This window comes from Pygocentrus nattereri, chromosome 14 (genome assembly GCF_015220715.1).
Source record: "Pygocentrus nattereri isolate fPygNat1 chromosome 14, fPygNat1.pri, whole genome shotgun sequence".
In the NCBI taxonomy this organism is placed as follows: domain Eukaryota; kingdom Metazoa; phylum Chordata; class Actinopteri; order Characiformes; family Serrasalmidae; genus Pygocentrus; species Pygocentrus nattereri.
In genome coordinates this window covers 30,829,490-30,850,349 of record NC_051224.1, presented here as the reverse complement: position 1 = coordinate 30,850,349, position 20,860 = coordinate 30,829,490, and positions in this window count along the sequence as shown.

Here is a 20,860-nt window from a genome sequence, read left to right as displayed (position 1 = left end):
CCTGTTTGTCTGTCTCTAACTAATTATATGATTGACTATTGTGATTTTCTCTGCACTGAAACCCTTTTACAACTTGGCTCTGTTTTTTTTTCCTGTTCAGTACAAACACCAAGTGAAATCATACACCACTACAAATTCATCCTTAAAACAATACCAAAAGCAAAGACCATGACCAGGGCCTTCCAGAAGCATGCCATTGACAGGAACACTGTGGTGTCCACTTCAGCGATTGGAGAGCTCGCTATTGCTGCTCCTGAGGTATATGAAGAGGTACTGGCCAAGAAGCCTTGTGGAGAGACAGTGCTGGCCTTTGCTAAGTGGTGTGAGGCTGCTATTCAAGGAGATGAAGATGTGAAAGAGAAAATGGAAAGCATGAAGGCTGGGGGTACACTTCTTCATATTGGGAGATGCAAGCCTGTTTAATGGCTGTTTGCACTACATGATGGTCTTGAAGCAGAGTAAGTGAGACCTCAGGATGTTTTTAACAGGTCACAGAATGTGACACCTGGAATGCTGTCCTAAAGAACATGCCACTCAACCCCTGTGATCACAGTAGGGCCTACACGCCTGGTGTACATTAGCATATGGCAGCATTATATCAATACCTGTGACAGTCATGAGGAAGATGTCAGACAGTATGCTGAAAATGTGAAGGTACAGAATAGTGCTAAGAACTTGTGAATATGAATTTAGTCATTTCAGATGTTAATGTACGTCTCATCATTATTAATATTGATAGGTCATTAAATAGTTAAACTTATCAACAAATTTGTGATGAAGCTGACAGGTCAAATGCTGACTGATGGGAGAAGACAAAGTAAGATTAGAATCCGGCAAGATCTGAAGTTAAACAATAAAAATGCATGTGGGCTCACTATTTGGCAAACAACAGGCCGCTGTTGCCCTTTCCATTTATGTGTTATAACTGCTTATTAATGGTTTTGAATGTGTTTATAACCTAATTAATAATCACTAATAAACACATTTGTAAACCATTTATAAACCCTTATAAAAGGTAGTCTTATTTTAAAGTGGTACCTGTCTTTTTTCTGAATTTATACAAGCACTCATAGTAAATTCGTCTTGGCTATGTTTATGAACAGAGACTTACAGATGCAATATAGTAAAGGAAAACTCATTTGTGAACCTTAAAGCAAGTTTTTTTATTAAACTTCAACTTGTAACTAAGTTGCAATAAATCAAACTTTTTAAATCTGAAACAAAAAGTTATTTCATGGCCACTCAGTTCTACCTAATGGAAATTGTTGCCTTTAATGTTTTGTGCTTATGAATTTTATGAGACATCAATGTCAGACTAATTAATGACATTCTATAAAAAAAATTGGTTTATCAAGAGTGACGGAGTATTGTCACCTAAAATGAGTTTATGAATCAAGAGTCGTTACAAAAATGATAATAGGACATTAGAGCCATAACTGATCGTTTAGTACAAGTAGTTTCGATACTTAAGTACATTTGAAGGCAAATACTTTTAAACTTTTATTCAAGTGGAGGTCTAAAGAGAGGAACTTCTACTTTTACTGGAGTGATATTTTACCGTGGGAAGCTCTACTTTACCTCAAGTACATTGTTTGTATACTGTGTCCACCACTGGATCTCATTCTATCTTTCAGACTCAGTAGAGTGTTCATTCTGTTTTATAGTTAAAAAGAACATATTGTAGTGTGGGAGGCACACAGAAGAAGCGTAGACAATTTAGAGTTTGTGCCCAAAATACAGTTTTATTTACATTTGACTCAGCATCCAGAATACAAGAGGAAAATCGCTCTTATTTCCAGAGGGAGGAAATATGCTCTTTATACCTCTAGCTGTAGCCACTACAGAATCCTCTCAGGGGTTATGAATCAGAATTCAGACCTGGATGGTGATAGATAAAACCCCTGTCCAAACTGCTCCAGCGCCCACACACCCTGCAAACATGAACATCATTTGAAAGTACAGCCAAAAACTTTTTCTGTTTTAACAACTAAATACAGCCCACACTCAAAAATGATTTATGGCCATCATAAATATTAAGCAAATAATTTACATAAAACTAAATATATATATATATATATACACACACAAACACACACACACACCTCACTCATTTATATTCATTAGAAGCAGCCCAAATTGGATAAATCTACAACTTATTTTTACAATCTCCTGCCATCCTTTGATATTCAGTGCAACTGCAATGACATAATTTGTGTTTTTAATGTTTTCGACCAGATATTATTGCTTTATTTTGCTTATTTTGAGAGATAAGCAGCGAACTAGCTAGCTAGCATCCTTACTAGGTCTGCTGTCCAAAGGTGGATTCAATAAACAATGGTAGTGATTTATTATGAAGCAGTGTATATAAAGTGTTCCATTAATATTCAAATCAACAGTTCATGGGTTTCATAACTGTAGGTGACCTCAACATGTTTGCACGGCATGAAGTGACTGATAGCGGTAGCTAGCTAACTTGCATGATAGTTAGCATGAGAGCTGCACCTCAGTAGGAAGGTTGTGCTCATAAGCATTTGCTTTAATTTGTAGTTGAGTTGCGAGTGAATAGAAATTCTAAAGCAGGGAATTTGATCAAAGCTGAACTCTATAAAGTTATGTTTAATTCTTTCACATTAGACTTTAAAGTTTACACGTGTGTTGTAATGAGCCTCAGCAAATACTGTTTAATAGAGTTTGGACTACAGAAAATATTTGTGAATTTAATATGTCATTTAATACATTTACGCAGTCTAAATGATTGTGCTGTGAGTACAGAAGGTACTATTCACTCTTTAGAAATACATAAATGTTATGGAAAAGAATTGCATTCAGTCCTACAAGCACTTCTAATTGAAATATAAATTTCAAACGTAAATTATAACAAATTATAATACCATTCTGAGGGAGTTTTTCCTTGCCACTGTTGCCCCTGGCTTGCCCACCGGGGGGGTTTCTGTACATTCTTACAGTCCTGTTGAAACTTTGTCTTTTCCGAAATTCTGTAAAGCTGCTTTGTGAAAACATCCGTTGTAAAAAGCGCTATACAAATAAATTTGATTTGATTTGACATTTTTACATTGGATTTATGTGTTTAAATTGAATGGGAAATTGTCATGTAATTAAAATACCTAAGTTTTGGCCTTAATTATTTTTTTTGAGTGCAGCTACGCATGAGCAAAGCATCATGGGAACCAAATAATTCTTTGATACCACAATATCATAGATTTTAGCTTCTATAGCTAAGGTGCAACCATTTTGAGAAGCAACAAACTTCACAATTTCAGCCAGTTGCACTCAGTATATTGATATGCAAAGTTAGATTTTGAAATGTTGAGCTATAACCAGAAGGAAAAGGAGATTCCTTGTCTGATGCCATGTAATGATGGGAAATGTTCATGACCCAGAATAGTGTCCAGTCCTGGCTAACAATATTCAACAATGGTATCCTGGAAATGCTGTTCAATTGAGTGATTTGTTTATGATATCGCAATGGCGCTCGGTCCTGGCCAAGAATAGTAAACAGTGATAATCTAGAAATGCCATACAATGGAATGATTTGTTTATGATGTCACAATGGCATCAACAGCGATGATGGTGTATATTTCTTACTGACAATAGTGAACAATCGCAGTCTAAAAAGCACCAGGACTTCAGCGTGACAGGCCTCACTGTGTACTCTGAAATAACAATCTGGTTTTTGGCATGTCACTGGAGAGACAGTGATGACATGCATTAGTAAATGGTGCTGATTTGTTTTCTTTCTCTGATTCTGACATTTATACATGTGTATCCAGTGTTATTTGATATTCGAGATTTGATTTTAAAGATGGACCCTGGAGCCAAAGTGCTGTCAACAGGTTCATCAGCTCTGCTCCTCTTGGGGGTAAGTAAATTAAAGATGATGTTTTGGACAGCAGCAGAATCAACCTCCAAAATATAATTCATGACTGAAAGTAGGGTTTTCGCAAATGACTGCATAAACAATCATCCGTCGCTGAAATATTTCACTCATTAAATCAGAGGTAATATGAAGTGCAGCTTTCTTACAAAGACCTTGCCTGATACAACAGACTCAGATTAGATGACGTGTAAATAGTCACCATCATTCCATCAAACGAGCTACAACCTTAGGCATCCTTAAGCAAGTTTACATTACAGTTACATCATTCAAAAGTTTGGAATCAATGTTTTTAACAAGATAAAATCAATTTGGTCGCAAATGACCGGAGTTGTAGATGATTTTAATATTCTAATATTGTATAACTTTAAATGGAATAGAGTAAATGTCATTTTCAAGACCATGAAACAAAGTCAAGCTACACAGTCTCAACAACTAAACATAATACCAACTTTTTCAGTACAGCTATTACAGATCATCATTATTTTTAGGGATTTTTTTGTCAAGGAAATCTACAGAAATGCTTTTCCACACCTCCAAAGTTCAGTCTTAGACGTTTTCTAACATTTTCAGCTTCTCACGTTCCAAGAAAACACATTCAATGATGTGGAGGCCTGGACTCTGGAGTGGGCAGTTCATTGTTCTGAGAACATCAGGAGCTTCTTTGTTTGATTTGCAAATGTTCCCCTTTTCTCAGTAGTGGTGTTTGTGAGTTACACATCTTCTGAGACCCCTAGCTTCGAGGTCTTCTCACAGTGGCTGTGTTTACATATAAAGATTTTGCCAGTCTGACTGAATACATTCCAATTATAGATTAAGACTGAGGTGTTTATGCTCATTCTGCTCAACAATCTAATGAAAAATCTCAGTTTACATGCACACTACAAGTAATATGATCTAAAATGGAATGAATACATGGACTAGCGCTTAGTGTAGATGTTACCATGAAACAAGCATCACGTGAGTCCAGTCAGAGTGAGATAAACAGCAGTAAGCACTGCATGTGTTTTTATTTACTTTAAAATTATGGCAGACTCAGGAAAACATACTTCACATGTACTTATTAAAGAAGGGTGAGAGGAAGACGCCGTGTTCTGAGACACATCAGCTGGATGCTAGTCCCTCCGTCTTTTACAATTGAAAGCATAAACTTCGCCTCCTCTACAGACCAGTTTCTGCTCCCACCATATTGAACATTATAAACTTAAACTTGTATAATCTGATACAGGCATTTACAAGGTAATTATTATTCTATTTAACTAATTGGATAGAAATCATGTTCCAAATGGCCTCAATCAGATAAGTCTATTGCAATTTAGGTGCATAAATGGATGTATTCTGTTCTGATTGAGCTGCTAGTTAGATTATTAACAGATTGTTAGGCAGCATGTAAACGTGGCTACTGGAAAGATAGAAACATCTGTGGATGTTTAGGTCTGAAGAAAGAGTGGAGAACAGTTATGGTGATCTATCAAATCTTACACTATTGTAAGGAGTCCCATTTTCTATACATCTTTGGTCTTTTTAGTGTCTAATAGGTTATCCATAGATGTTCAATTTATTAACAAACCATCTACTGAAAGGCAGTTGATTCTCAACTGTGTTTAGGTTACAACCAATAATTGGTGCAATGGAAGTTAAATGCATGATCAGCATCTACAAATAATTTAGATATAACACTATCTAAATAAAAAATTTGTGAACTGAAGGGTTTTTGGTCACACTTTGTTTGGATGGTCCCCATGAGTTGCATGTTACTTAAAGGCCAACTGAGCATTTACAAAGCACCTACAGTGGACCATCTAAGTGACACTTAACTTCACAATCAGATGCATTAAATGGATATTTAGTTGAATGTTACGTAAAGATATACTGAACATTTTTATATCGTATCTGGAAATACGCATACGTCATTGCTGTTTCTCATTTTTGACATACGTTGAAAATACTAGCTGACTTTTATATCGTGTAACAATGTCATGATGACTTGGACCAATAGAAAATGTCTATAATTATTTGTAACACAACATCTTTACATCAGCTTCCACAGAAAGTCAGTAATGCTTTTTCCTTCTCCCGTGATGTTGCCATTTTGCAGATGTGAGGTTTTGTTCTGACAGCAATGATATAAATATATATCTCACTATCTAACTGTAAGATCGCCCACAGAACATACCACTGCAGGAAACTGCAGACATTCTAGAAGAACATAAAACCAAAGTTCCATGTCAGAGAAGGTTTGGAGCAGGCCGTCACTTTTCCGTCCTAGACATTTCTAATCAAATCCAATGCTGATCTTCCGTAGCTACAGATGTATCGGCTGCAGCCCAAAACAACAGACGAGCCTCTGCCAGACAGCAGAGTGATCTCTCAAAAGTCATCTGGCAGACAAGTCCTCTCTGTACGGCCTCGTTTGACAGAAGTTTAACACACACTGAAGGCTAGAACATAAAGAACCCAAAGCTCCTCTCAGTAAGAGCTGGTGGCGTGTTAATGGAATAGTTCAGCAAAATAAAAAAAATCGTCATATGTTGCCAATACATCAGAAAATGTTTTCTTAATTTTGCGTCTGAGCTATGAAGCTAATGTTACTAACAACTGAAGGAAGCTTAGACTCTACTAGTTAGCATTATGCAAGCAGCTTGTATAATTTAGAACACGTGTTTTACATGGTTACATATTGCTGTTATTGGAACAAAACCTTGTATGTCCAAAATAATGACTTTACAGGAGATGGAAAAATATACTTAATTTTTCATATAAGTCAATGGAATCAGACTTTTTTTTAAAGGCATTTTGGGCTGTTTCTTTTAGTCCATATATCACGAAATGTACATACAATGTAAAGAGCAACAGGCCTTTTCAAATTATGTCAAAAACTGAAAGATGTCAAAAATGGACATACATGGTTTTCTTCTGGCAACAGTGATTTAAATGTGATTTTAAGTGAATTAAAATGTACAAAAAATGCATTAAATAATTTTGGCCAATCCTGGTCAAATTACATGTATTGTTGAGAAAATAAGTAAACATCCTCTATAGGAAAAACACTTCTGCACATTTTAATGCACTATTTGTTAAATTTTGCACTGTATATATATATATGTGTGTGTGTCTGTGTGTGTGTGTGTGTGTGTGTGTGTGTGTGTGTGTCTGTGTGTGTGTGTGTGTGTGTAAACCTAGAAAAGGGATATATGTGTCCATGTATATAGAAATTCTACATAAATTATTATGTTAGACTTTTTCTCTGTAATTTCACATCGGCAATTATCCTTTGCATCACATTAAAATATCATGACAAATGGACTGATGGAAATGGTCCGAAATTACTTGGAAAGTGCGTTAAGAGTCTATGTATCCATCCATCCAGCCATCCATTTTCTTCCATTTGCTTCTCCGTCAGGGTCGCGGGCAAGTCTATGTATGTGATATATATATATGTACATATTGGTATGTGTTTGTCCATTTTTGTAGATAACAGTATATACAGAATGTAGTATATACAGTATATACAGAAACCATAAACCAAGTTGATTACACACCAACTCAACATGCTTTTGCTAAAAAACAAAACAAAACAAAACATGATTTATATATGCTGATGGCACAATGCTCACTGGTATACATAAGCTTCCATTACTTGTAAGCTACACTAGCCTCGTAGCTCCATTGTAGTACAGTCACTATGGATGGATGATCGACTACATTTGAGGTAAGAGGGAAAGTTGCAATTTGATTTTTTCAATGAACTATAGCTTTAAGGTTGTGAGACTAACAGCTGTTCTGTTGGACCACTTAAGCTACTAATGTCTGTTTCTTGCTCCTCCAGGCACACTTTCTACCCTCACCCTTCATCTCTCTTCGCTCAACATTGGGAATCGAAATTGGTTTCTCTCTTTTTTAATACTCACCCTCACTTTTCTCCTCTCTCTCTGCTCCCTCTCTCTCTTTTTTCTCTAGGCCTGTTGATTAGAGAGGAGAACATGTGGTTGAAATCGGAGGGCCTCTGATTCTGCCAAGCCGCAAGCTGGGACGGAGCACTGCAGCAGGAGAATGCGCCATTGTTCAAAGCTCCATCCATGAGGAGAGCGGGCGAGAGACAGGAGGTAGAAGGAGGAGGAGAGAGAGAGAAGCAGAATTGGAGGAGGGGAACAGACGGAGGCTACAAAAAGTTGGCAATAGGGTCGACAAAACAGAACATGCCCCGAGACTGAGTTAAAACAGACCAGTCCTAAGATGTGGAGAGTGGACAAGTCCACTTTAAAGGAGGAACCAGGAAGAAGTTTGGATAGTTCCTGTAAACCTTTCCCAAGTTCTCCCAAATTCCTAAGCTTACCACAAAATAGCTGTGCTCAAACATCTGACGAACTCATAAATATAAGTGGTGATGTTGGGCAAGATCCATGTTACGGGTTGTGATGTGTCACCAGCCAGAACATTCTCTGATACCACATGAACACAGTAGACCAGACTGGAAAGGGTCCATCCTGACATGGATGCTCGGTTTTGTGTGAAACTGAGGGGAGTGAATCTGAGGGAGGGGTGGTTAAAGTGAACTTGAAATCAAGAAGGTTTTTTTTTTTTTTTTTTACATAAACTTTGTTAGTTCGTGTTCATGGTCATGTTGAGCATTCATGTCATATCTGAAGAAGATCTGAAGAAGAAATTGACCTTTTAAATGAAACAAAGTACAATGACTTTTGCCAACTTCTAAAATGTCTTCCAATTTTTGATTACATCCCTGTACACCAACAGGCAAGGGAAAATATTATTAATCATGTTTCACCCCTCACCCCCCCACATTCCACATCCATCATTAAGCATAATTATTGGGCATCACAGTACAAAAGGAAAATGCACCAGGGTTTCCAATTTGCCTGTTGTATTAAATTGAGCAAGCCCATTAATTATTGATATCTGCTAGTTTTTAATGAGTTAGATTTCCAAATAATCCTAACAAATGCTACTTAGCCTACTAACATGGAAAGGAAGGAAACTAACATGCCAGTCACTGTTGGTCAAGCATATCGCGTCTGTAGGATGAAGACCTCGTATGTTCATTTTGGTTACTTTCCAGTTTATGGCATAATTTGAAAATGCCTGTTGTCCTTTACATTGTATGTCATTTATATGTTGAAAGAACCTAAAGAAACCTAAAACCTAAACCTTTGGACCTAAAGAGTCCAAAAACATCTGATTCAAGTGACTTACATTACCATTTTGGAGATATAAGGTTTTGTTCCAACAACAGCGATATGCTACATGTCATCTACTTTTAAAGTTTGGTCTGTATTTTGGCCCATAATGCAAGTAATGCATTACTTTGTTCAGGTGCTTTTAGCATTCCAATACATATATGTATTGTTCATGTGAGAGGTTATTTTTGAGGAGATTCAATACAAGATAATTCACTTGCATAAGAACATAGAAGGTCAAATCGGTTTCCACAACTGTCACATCTGATTAAGACCTTGCATGTTGACCAGAACATCATGTTCTTAACCAAATAAAGCTACTCTTTCGCTGAGAATAGAATGAATTTTGCACCTCTTCTACAGAGAACCCCTTTTTTGGATTTTGGTAGCACTTCACTTATAGCTGATCGAAGCACCTTTTTTCTTCATCTTGACTGAGGAAGAACTTTGTGGAAGACCACCAAAGGAGTTACCAATAGGTAAACACTACTTAAAGCCTTCATATTTGACAGAGAGGAAAAAAAAAAAGTCCAGGTCCACTCTTACTTCAGCTCTGAACAAATCCACAGGCATTTCTGTCCATCCTAACACAGAAGACAACTCAGGGCTGTGGGTCTGAAAGGACATGTAGCTGTCAAGAAGCCCTTATTGAGATAGGCAACAAAGAGGAACATTTGTAAATGCAACTAAGAAACTGCTGATATCGTCCAAACATTGGACTGTCCACCCCAGAGTCCAGACTTCAACATCATCGAATGTGTTTGGGATTACATGGATCAAGGAAAAAGCAGAAAATGAAACCAACTACTAAGAACCTTGGAGGTGTGGAAAAAATATTTCTGTAGTTTTCTTTGAAAAACTGGAAGCACGTAATGTACTTAAAGTATTTAAAGGCTGTTTGGCTGTTTTAACTAGAAATGAGATAAATGAAGGGTGATTTTACACAGTAATGTCTTTTATCCTCTGTTTGACCTAAAGGATCTATATGAGCAGGTTAAACCTGGCCTGTTTGAGCAGAATTTTACCCCAGAAGACCGACTGATCTGCACTGTTACTCCAGCACTTTTACCCTGGTTTGAGGTTAAGATTATGAATGTATAGCTGCTGCTATTTGGATATGCAAAGTAAACAAACATTATGTGTTTGTACACATGCAAGCAACAACCAACCTCAAACCCAATTATGAGGTCAGACAACTCAATTTGGCCGAATTTAAGAATTTGGGAGTGGTGACTTTCATAGCGCCTACAGTACTCTCCCCAACACTCAAATATATACAACTGACAATTAAAAGGGAAAGGGGTTTCAGAAACCAAATTACTGTGGTTTTGGTTACGCTAGATTGATGGAAGATGAGCTCTAACATTGACAGTAATGTGATGGTATTTAGCCATGAAATAGCTGTGACTGTTAACAGAATGTTAACAGAAAAAAGTCATGTGGTCTTGAACTTTGGTTCTAAGAAATTCTCAGATTGGTTCAAAATTACAGGTGTGGCATTCCTATGATTTACAATACATATGTACATATGTGCAAAAGTCAGAGGCCATCAGCATTTTCCACTCAAAACATAAGAAGTTCATTCTTCAGGTGATATTATTAATTAGATTAGATTTGCATTACATAATCCATGAAAAAAAGTAGTTGGAAATGTTACTAATAGATAAGTATATAATAGAAAATGGGACTCCTCACAAACATACATACCCTGACAGACCACTCTGAAACAGGTCCCCAGGGACCACAGATGGTCCTCCATTTTGCGCTATCCCTATGTGTTGCAAGTTAAGTTGAAATCAAAAACTGGACTGGTTTGAGAGCCACTGTGATAGACTGACAAACTTGTCAGATAAACAGCTATCATCTTTGAGAGGTAAGAGAAATTTTAGCTCCAGTCTTTAGGTTGGAAAAAAATCACCAGCTTTTTCTGTTCACTGTGAGTAGAACCTGATGTTATGGGTCTGAAAGGATGTGGAGCTGTCAAGCAGTCAGGACTGAGAAAAGGAAAAAGACAAAAAAGTAAAAACTTTAAATCAAACCAAGATGGTGACCTGACAGAACAATGGCAACAACTGACCACCCCAGAGTCCAGAACTCAACATCATTTAATGTGTTTTGGATATTAGGATTATAAGAAGCAGAACATGCAACCAACTCTAAAGACTGAACTTTGAAGGTATTTGAAAAAGTCTTCTCTAAACAAGAAAGAAATATTACATATTATTCTAAATTATAGAAGATGCTATTTTCAACATGTTTTAGTGATTATTGGTTTGTTTTTAATGTGATTTTTTTATTTCATAGCATTTGCATTCTTATTTATTATTATTATTATTATTATTAGTAGTAGTAGTAGTAGTAGTAGTAGTATAGTCACTTTGTACATCCATAGTTCTATTTTAATACACTGAGCACATATTTGAACTGAGTTTAGCTGAATGTGTGCGGCTGCTGATGGTATACTAACCATGTGCCTTTATTCTGATGAGCTGTCACCCTGTCAAATTCCAGCCTTATAATGGCAGGAAACAGGGAAACACAATATTGGTTTTAGCCTGGATGTGTTTTCCTGTTGAAACAGCCATTACCACCCATCTCACCCAAAGAAATGTCCAATATGAACCCCACCTCTGCTGAAGAAAAGATTCTCAAGGTCGAAGTTTGTCTTTCTTTGTCCTTCCACCTCATATATATATATTTAGTCTATGACAAGGCCGAAGATGAATAAACATACCAGCTAAATGCTACTTGGTCTACTGAGGACCCTCCCTGCGCTTTCCCAAATCTTGTCTCACTGCTGAAATGAGAAGCGTCAGACCGTTGTTTTCATGGACACGATATTTATCGAGACATCTGGAGGCAATCAGCTTGTTAGGCCTGTTCACGGCCTTGTGAAGGGATGGTGCTGTAATTGGGGCCGGCTAGCGGTTAGCTCAGCGCTACGCTAGCTCAGACTTTAATTCCAACCAGGCTAGAAGCTCCGTGCTGCTCCCACTCCTGACTCAATTAAAGCCTGTTTTACAGGCCGGCGGAGGTGATGGTGCATGAGTGCTTAAATCACTGCCATTTGGATCCATTTTGTCCCTGTTTGTGTTTGTGAACTACACAGTTACAGTTGTATAGCCATCCTCACAGTTTAAGAGTCCATTGTATTCGGTTCAAAAGAGGCCCGATTGGTGCCTGGATGCTGCCCATTTCTACCTAATAAAGTTTTAAAACAAGTCTCTCTGCCTGTGTTTATATTTATAATGGCCCATTGCAGGTTAATTGGTGGTGTGAACTCTTAACCTATGCATTTGTTGACATAGCTAACCACTCCTACCAAAGAAAAGATGAGCCAACAAACTCAGAAGCTGGGTTTGTACTGGGTTCACAAGAATGGCCCAAGTGTTTAAGGGGTCCAATCGTGCTGCCTAGTCAGCATGAAATAAAAGCACTGCCAAACAGAAAAATAAGAACCACTGCAATGACGTAATTTATCTATTAATGCTCTGACCACATATGCATGTACATACTGTTGACAATGACCTACTGTAAGACAACGTTGGCAAAAATCCCACACAACCTAATGAGTGAACAACATATTTTTTATAAAAAGAAAAGAACTATTATTTCAAAATATATTCAATTTTATAATGCTACTGATTGCAGCAAGCATCTGAAATTAATTAATATGTAGAATTAATAGAGACAGTTTGGATCAATTTGCTGGAATCTAAAATGGGGAAAATGTTGCATATCAGGCATACAGCCATGCTGTTAGCCTGTCATTTATTCCTAAAAACCTCAATTACACAATACACATATACAATATTTTCTATCAGTATGACTTTCCAGTGGTGAACCATGACTATTAAAGATAGCCCTTCAGTTTGGTCCATAAATATCAAAACTCAGCCAAAAAAAGCATGAAAAATACCCAGACTCATTTCTGCTCGCCCCTATGGGATTTGTAATAGTATGTCAGCACTAATACTGGTGCACGTTAACATTTTTTTTGGCAATTACAGATTAAACAATGGAGGCTTATAAAATACATCATATCATTGGTGTCCAAAAATAAGCAACTCCAAAGGTGCAGTTTTACAGGAGAAGCCAAGCCAAGCTTTAAAATTTCAGCAGTGAGACAAGTTAATGCAAAGAGATTTTATTTCAAATAATTAATTTTAGAGCATTTCATATGATCCTTTTTTGGATAGTGATGATCATTTAGCTCGGTACTAATACAACACTGGAAACTACATAGGGGTACTTAAGAAAAATTTGCATTATCGAAGGGACTACTTATAAAGAGAATTACTAGGTAAAGTATTTGCATATATGTAACAAGCTAGAATAATTTTGAATTTAGGTGAATTATATAAAATATTAGGGATGTTTCCAAGCTAGCTAATCTAATGAATGAATTCTTAATATTACCTTATCTAATCTATGAATTTAGCATCACTGCTGAAGATATCAGTGTTGCTGGTTATGTTCTTACTGTTCAAAGAGTTTAAGCAGATATATTTTGATTGATGTAGTTTTAGCATAGTCAATGAGAGGATATTTTGTATTTTAGGTACACTAATCAACCACATTTATGACAGAAAATGGACAAACAGACTGGTTCCACATTGGGAAAGGAGTTAGAAATGGCTACATAATATGAGTATATATGTTCAACCTGTATGCAGAACCTATAATGAGAGAAGCAGGACTGGCAGAAGATGATCAAGGATTTAAGACTGATGCAAGAAACATTAATAACTGTCGATACACAGAGGATACAATGCTCATAGTGGAATATTTGGAAGCCCTGAAGGCCCAAAGTTAAAGAACAAAGTGAAAAGATGTGACTTCAGCTCAATATGAAGAAGACTAGGGTTATGATAGTGGGAAGGACATGAAAACTTTACTACTGATGGGTACATGCACAGCTTTTGCTTATTTGAATCAATCAATAACAACTCCAGCACTCGGGAAGTGATACAGATTGCTCATACAGACAAATATCAGAATTGTCCAGGATATGGTATTGTCTTTGCTTCTTTATGGATGTAAAAGCTGGACAATAAACAAGCAACGGAAAATTGGATAACTGATGCCTTTGAACTTTGGTGTTGGTGAAGTCTTTTGAGTTACTCTGGATGGGAAAGAAAACATATGGTTCCATAACTAAGTTAAGTCTCACCTCTCATTCAAAGCCCAGATAAGTCAAGAAATCTTATTCTGGACATCTTTTCTTTTACTTGGACCAGCTACAAGATGGATGGATACAATCAGAGGAACCACCTAATAATAGCTACCACAAAAAAGACATACATTGATACTTTTAGATTATAGGATGCAAACTGACTTACTAAAAACTTTTGAGCATCTATAGTCATGATTGAAACTGCACTTTAGAATATGGAACTGTTTTTATTGCAATGACTGAGTGGCGTGGAAAAAAAAGAACTTTGTTCATTAGATTAGCTCACTTGGGAACACCCCTAATATTTTATACTTCAACCTATTAAAACCACTGAATCATTAAACAACTGCTACATCCAAGGTAATCTGGAATTGGTAACATAGCATTGGAAACTGCATAGGTGCGTTAAGGTAAAATTGGCATAATCAAAAGAACTGGTTAAGGGAATTACTAGGTTCTACTTATAAAGAGAATTAGTAGGTAAAGTATTTGCCTATATGTAGCCTTGACAAGACAGAATATTTTTGAACTTGGGTGCAATAAATAAAATACAAAATTTTGAGTATTCATGACTTATTGAACTTTTTATTAACTCTTAATTGTAAAAGACAAAAGTAATGAACTCAAACAAAGCAATACACTAGAACCTATGGAAATCAACTGCTGCCAGTTACACACAAATAAAATGTAAATTTAAACGCTCATGCTTAATACCTTGTACAACCAGGTCTTAAACTATTTACTGTGTAATTTCCACAACTAATAACAATGTGCATAAAAATCTATTAATTAGTCCATAAGTCAATAACAAATTAGTAAGATCTAATTTTACCTCAGTAAACTCTAAATATTATTTCCTTAAAATATAATTTTACCAATGGACTGTGTCTTCCTCACAGTCCTATTCACCTTTTTCAAGACAAGCCACTATGCCCCTCATATACTGAATAAAGTGTAAGACACATCAAAGTTCACTGCACATACACTCAGTTAACAGACCAAAGTGATTTTGTTTCTGGTTGGTGTTTTTGGGGGGGGGGGGGGGGGGGGATAGGGCTTTACATTGGCCTTCTCAAATGGTAGTGCTCCTACCAATACAGCTAAAGAAAAGCCTGGCCCCTCTGTGGTAAAAGAGCATGTCTAATTTAAGGGAGAATGTGAATTTATGTCCCTCCTGAGTTACTGAAAGGCATTAAGGTGTAAGTTGGCCAGTTGAGGCATATTCTTTTTAGACTGAGCTGCATTAATCTCGGTGGTCCTGGTTCTCATCAGGGCAGACTGCGGTGGAGAAGTGCCATAAACATTCAACGTTAAAGGAAAAACAATACCGAATGTGAAGTTTCAGCTGAATTGCTACAGAAACAGGGCCTTGCCATTGAAGCCCTTTCTGCATGATCTGACTTTTATGACTTGCTGTTAAATAATGTACCAATCTAAACAGACAGGAATTTGGGTGTCATTTGATGTAAATAACAATAAGCCATTTTTATTACAATGTTTATTAAAGTCAAAAATTTGGTATTTAATAAAAATTTGGTAAGGTGGGTGGGGGTGGGGGAGGCATACAGCCATGCAAATGAAATTACTATAACTATATATAAAAACACAATATAGGAGGTATACAAACAGATATGCCAAAATATTATCATATAGAAGGTTATATTAACACTAGCCAGAAGTTCAGTTGTGGTCGGTTATTTGCACTGGATTTGATAAAAACAACTGTAGGCTTTAAAAATATCTTTTTTTTTTTAAACAATCCCTATGGTGGGCAGCCCTATTGACAGTGCCTGGGGAGCAGTTGGGGGTTAGGTGCCTTGCTGATGGGCACTTCAGTCACGTACTGTTGGCTCAGGAGATCGAACCGGCAACCTTCTGGTCACAAGGCAGGTTCCCTAAACTCCAGCTCTTGACTGGCTTTATGGTACTCTGCATTACGTTTGTAATTAAACTTTTATGTTTATTACAGTATGACTCTTGTTTCATTGTTAAGTTTTGGATGGAAACAAAAAAGGTTAAATTCTTAAAAAACTGAGAAGAAATTTGCCCAATCAGGAATTGATTCTCTCTGTGAATCAATAAATAGATTAATAGATATCCCTAAATAGATATCCCTAAGCAAGCTCTGTTGTTGCTTAGGACTTCAAGAGCTGAAGAGAAGTCCTAATGTATTAAATTAACCAGCAGCATAATTGTGAAGCAACAGAACCAACCAATCACAATTTGATTTTCAATACCAATTTTCTTGATGTCCTAGACACGTCACTGATTGTGAATACTAGTGACAGCCTACTCAAAGGATTGTTAGAAGACCTGTCAGTCACTGTGAAACTGCTACAATGTAAAATATGTGCTGATATGTCTGTCACAAGCTTAGAAGGTCCAAATATCTGTGTTTAATCTAGAGCTGCCAAGAAGTGTTCATGCGAATCAATGTTAGCTTAGCGCTAACAAACTACTACAATCCCCAGCTGAAGTCCTAGCTGTAATATTTATGTTTTGTCACTGGTGTCCAAGGTTATTTTGTTAAGATAAGGTAATAATGTTAACATAAACAGTCAAATACTTACTGTACCCTCAAAATCAAACCTTAACTCTTCTAATTCAGGCTTCTTTTCATTGCTTTATAAATCGAATAAATAAAATGAATTACAAGTGGTGAGTTGTATGGCTGAGTTATATTTTTGGAGTGGCTCTAACCCCTGCTCTATCAATCTGAAATTTACTCCTATTTTTAAAATGTTAAACGTAGGCTTTCAGTTTAAATCTTTACTAAGAATTATATGAAGGAGCCAATATTCAAACTGCACCGTCCAATGTAAGAAATACGTTATTTCAATGTTATAAACTTAAAAAGTTTAAGCTAGAAAGTGTGTATATATATGTATATATATATATATATATATATATATATATATATATATATATATATATAAACACACACACACATATGCTTGGTGCTATCATAGCATTGAAAATCCCAATTTGATGCCAACCTACCTACAAAGTGAATTACAAAGATTCGGCATCTAACATTGCTCTGTAATTAAATGCAATGATTTTGCGATTACCTCTGTAAAATGTATAAAATCTAACATGTTTGATCTCTCTATACTGTCTTCAGCTGAAACCATGGGCTCTCCACCACAGCACACTGACCACACTCAGAAAATGATCTTTTCTTCATACAGGAGTAAATGATGAGGGGAAACACCTAATACGAAGACTGATTTATAGTGTTTTTGGTTCTATACTTTTTACAGTTTTCTTCCAAAAAGTATAGTACAAAACAGAATGTAAAGGAAGATAAAATATGTCTCCTTTAAGGAAAAATTCCTCTGCAGCTTAGCAAGGCCAGAGGAGTAATTATCTGTTCTTAACAGGACCTACATCATAGATGTGGAACAGCTTTAGCAAACACTGGAACAATAGCTACAGTAGTAAGCGTAATAGAAACATAACTCCAGACAGGACCCCCTACTGTCTACTCATTCCAGCCACCTAGCAAGGGGGCCCCTGAAACAGAAACTTGCCTGAAAGCATAAGACCCTATTAACTCATAACTCCACATAACTCCATTAAAGACTCATTCATCAAAGCCCTGGCTAGAATGCCTTAGGTGTTGGGGTTACAGCCATGCATTCACACATTCGCAAAAGAATAATGGTTTAATACAAAACAGTTGATTTAGCATTAACATTAAATATGCTGAGCCGCTAAACAATAATGTAGAGTTTAATGACCTTTAAAAATATATAGCTCACAAATAAAAGCAGTGGTCTGACCATAAATCAAATGTGCAGTTTTCCCAGCATGGATTGCACTGGAAATACAAGGCTAAAGGCTAACCAGCTTAGACCAGCATGTGACTCCAGATCAAGTCTCAGTCCAAGTCTCAGAACCATGAACACCCAATAAACCCTTTGCATGATTAAAGAGATCTTTGGTGAAATCGTTCTTCATATTGATGGAGGATGTGCTGCAGATTAATCTATATAGAACCTTTAGAAAAAGGGTTCTAAATTTTTGGAAGCTTGGCCTTTTCAGAAAGGTTCTTTGTAAAAACGTTCTCCATCAATCTGAAGAACCTTTTTGTAAGAGTGTAGCACTTCTGTTACTCAGACGGAGGTGTTTCAATTATGAAATGCATGTTATTTGAAGCTGTATCATACCTAACACCTACAGTTGGTTCATTCCAGTCCAGAAAGTAAAAGTACTCTCCAGTATTATGTTCCAACTGCCTGGCTTCTCAGGTTAGGTCAAACCAGCAGCAGAAGTATCCAGACAGTTGGAACAAAATCTTGGGGAGGATTTGGACTTTCTGGACCTGAATTACCCAACACTGCTGAGGCTGCGACAGTACAGTAATTTCTGCTGTTTACTTTTCCTGATTTTTGCCTCCAGGCTGTGGTTGCAACAACTCAGGGGAGCTTTTCCCACAACAAGCTCCAGGGACAGAGTGAGTTTAACTTTTTCTGCCACTATGGGGTAAATACCTTTCTCTTTTCCAAGATGGATGGGTTAGACTGAAATGTCATTGTATGCATTTACTGCATACAGTGTGAGCGAGAAAAGAAAAAATGAGATCATTTTGCATTGTGGCAGTGATTACAGTTGCCAAAGTAATGATATAAATTCACTAGAAGTTTGTGCTTTTGTCCTCTGGCTGAAATTTCTGGCTAAAAAAAGTACTGAGTCCAAGTTGAATTGCAAGATAAATATATGGCTTGAGTGCATCTTCAGACTCGGACTAGCACCCAGTTTCTGCTATTATTTATATAAGCAGACAAAAATCCAGACATATATGTGCTTGTTAGACATCCCATTCCAAAACCATTCCAAAACTATGGAGTTGGCCCCCATTTGAGGCTGTAATAGCTTCCACTCTTCTCGGAAGGCTTTCCACAAGATTTTGGAGTGTGTCTATTGGAATTTGTGCCCATTCAGTCAAAAGAGCATTTGTGAGGTCAGGCGCTAGAAGGCGTTTAATGGGTTTGAAGTTTGAGTTCCATATTAAACCATTAAACCATCAAACCATTGAAATAATCCCCTTGTCAATCTCAACCAAGAAAAGAGTTACTGAAGTCCAAGGACAATACACTCCAAATATAAGAGTAGAAGAGCTTGCAAATAAGCCCAGACAGGAGAGACAAAAACAATCCTTTTGAAGTCATGTTGAATTAAAAAAATAAATAAATAAAAAATCAGCGATTTACAATACTGGGACAAATACATGCACATATACAACCCCTATATACATAACATGTAACCACTGTCCTTCAAAAACTCAAAGTTCGCAAAGTCCAAACCCAAAGCTCCAAAAAATCCAAAATATGGAAAAAAGAAGACAATACAGGACATGTGGCGCAGACCTGACAACAAGTTACTTCCAAGACAGTCAGAGGAAATCCACCTTCTAATTCCTCCATGCCCTTGTCTTGCTACTTTGGAAGCATCCTCAGCCAAGGGCATACGTTCCCAGGTAGAATGGTTGGCTTTGGGATGTAATGCTCCATTGACTACAAACACATTACCATTTTCACTTCCATATGCCCACACCTTTTCTCTCCTTCCTCTTCCTAATTCCAGTCACCTGTCCCAGTGACTCCTCCCCCCTTTGCCAGCAGACCTCTTAAAGGGTCTATGCAGCTCTTTTAGTTTAGTTTCAATTTGGTCCCCTGTGTAACAAAAGGCTAATACAGATTTCTATAAAAAAAAGACTTCTCAAGTGGCAGAGTCACACCACGCCTTAATGGATTTCACTTTGTGCATAGGTGTAAAGTGCTGAAAGCAGAAAGGGTCTTCCCTAAACTTTTGCCACAAAGTTTGAAACATAACTGTGTAAAGTGTCTTTGTATGCTGTATTATTAACACTACTCTTCATTGAACCTAAGGGGCCACGCTCAAACCCTGAAAAACAGCCCCAGACCATTATCCCTCCTCAACCAAACTTTATTGTCGGTACATTCTGGTATGTAATGTTCACCTGGCATCTACCAAAACAATATAATCGCTCTAAATTACTCATTTCCACTGCTCCAGTCTAGTGGTAGCTTGCTTTGCACCACTCCAGCAGAGCCTTGACATTCTGGAAAACAATCTTAGGTTTATATGAAGCCGCTTAGCCATGAAAACCCATTTTCAAGCTCCTGGTACACAGTTATTGTGCTGATGTTGCTTCAGAGCCCGTTTGGAACTCTGTAGTGACTAATGCAACAGAACATTGGCTACAGCACTCGATGATGTTATATTCTGCTTTGTGGCTGAGCTGTTGTTGCTCTTAGATGCTTCCATTTTACAATAACAGCACTTACAGTTGACCCTGGCAGATCTAGCAGGACAGTGGCATCCTATGACAGTGCCACTTTTAAAATGACTGAGCTTTTCAGAAAAATCCATTCCTGTGCCGCTGTTTGTCTATGGAGATTGCATGACTATGTGCTTGATTTTATACACCTGTTTGCGAGAGGTGTGGCTGAAACAGCTGAACTCAATAATTAGGAGGGGTATACACATACTGGCTTGGCCAAATAGTGTATTTTGAATAAGGAGGGTTTTCTTGTTTGTTTGTTTGTTTTTTTAATTATTATTTTT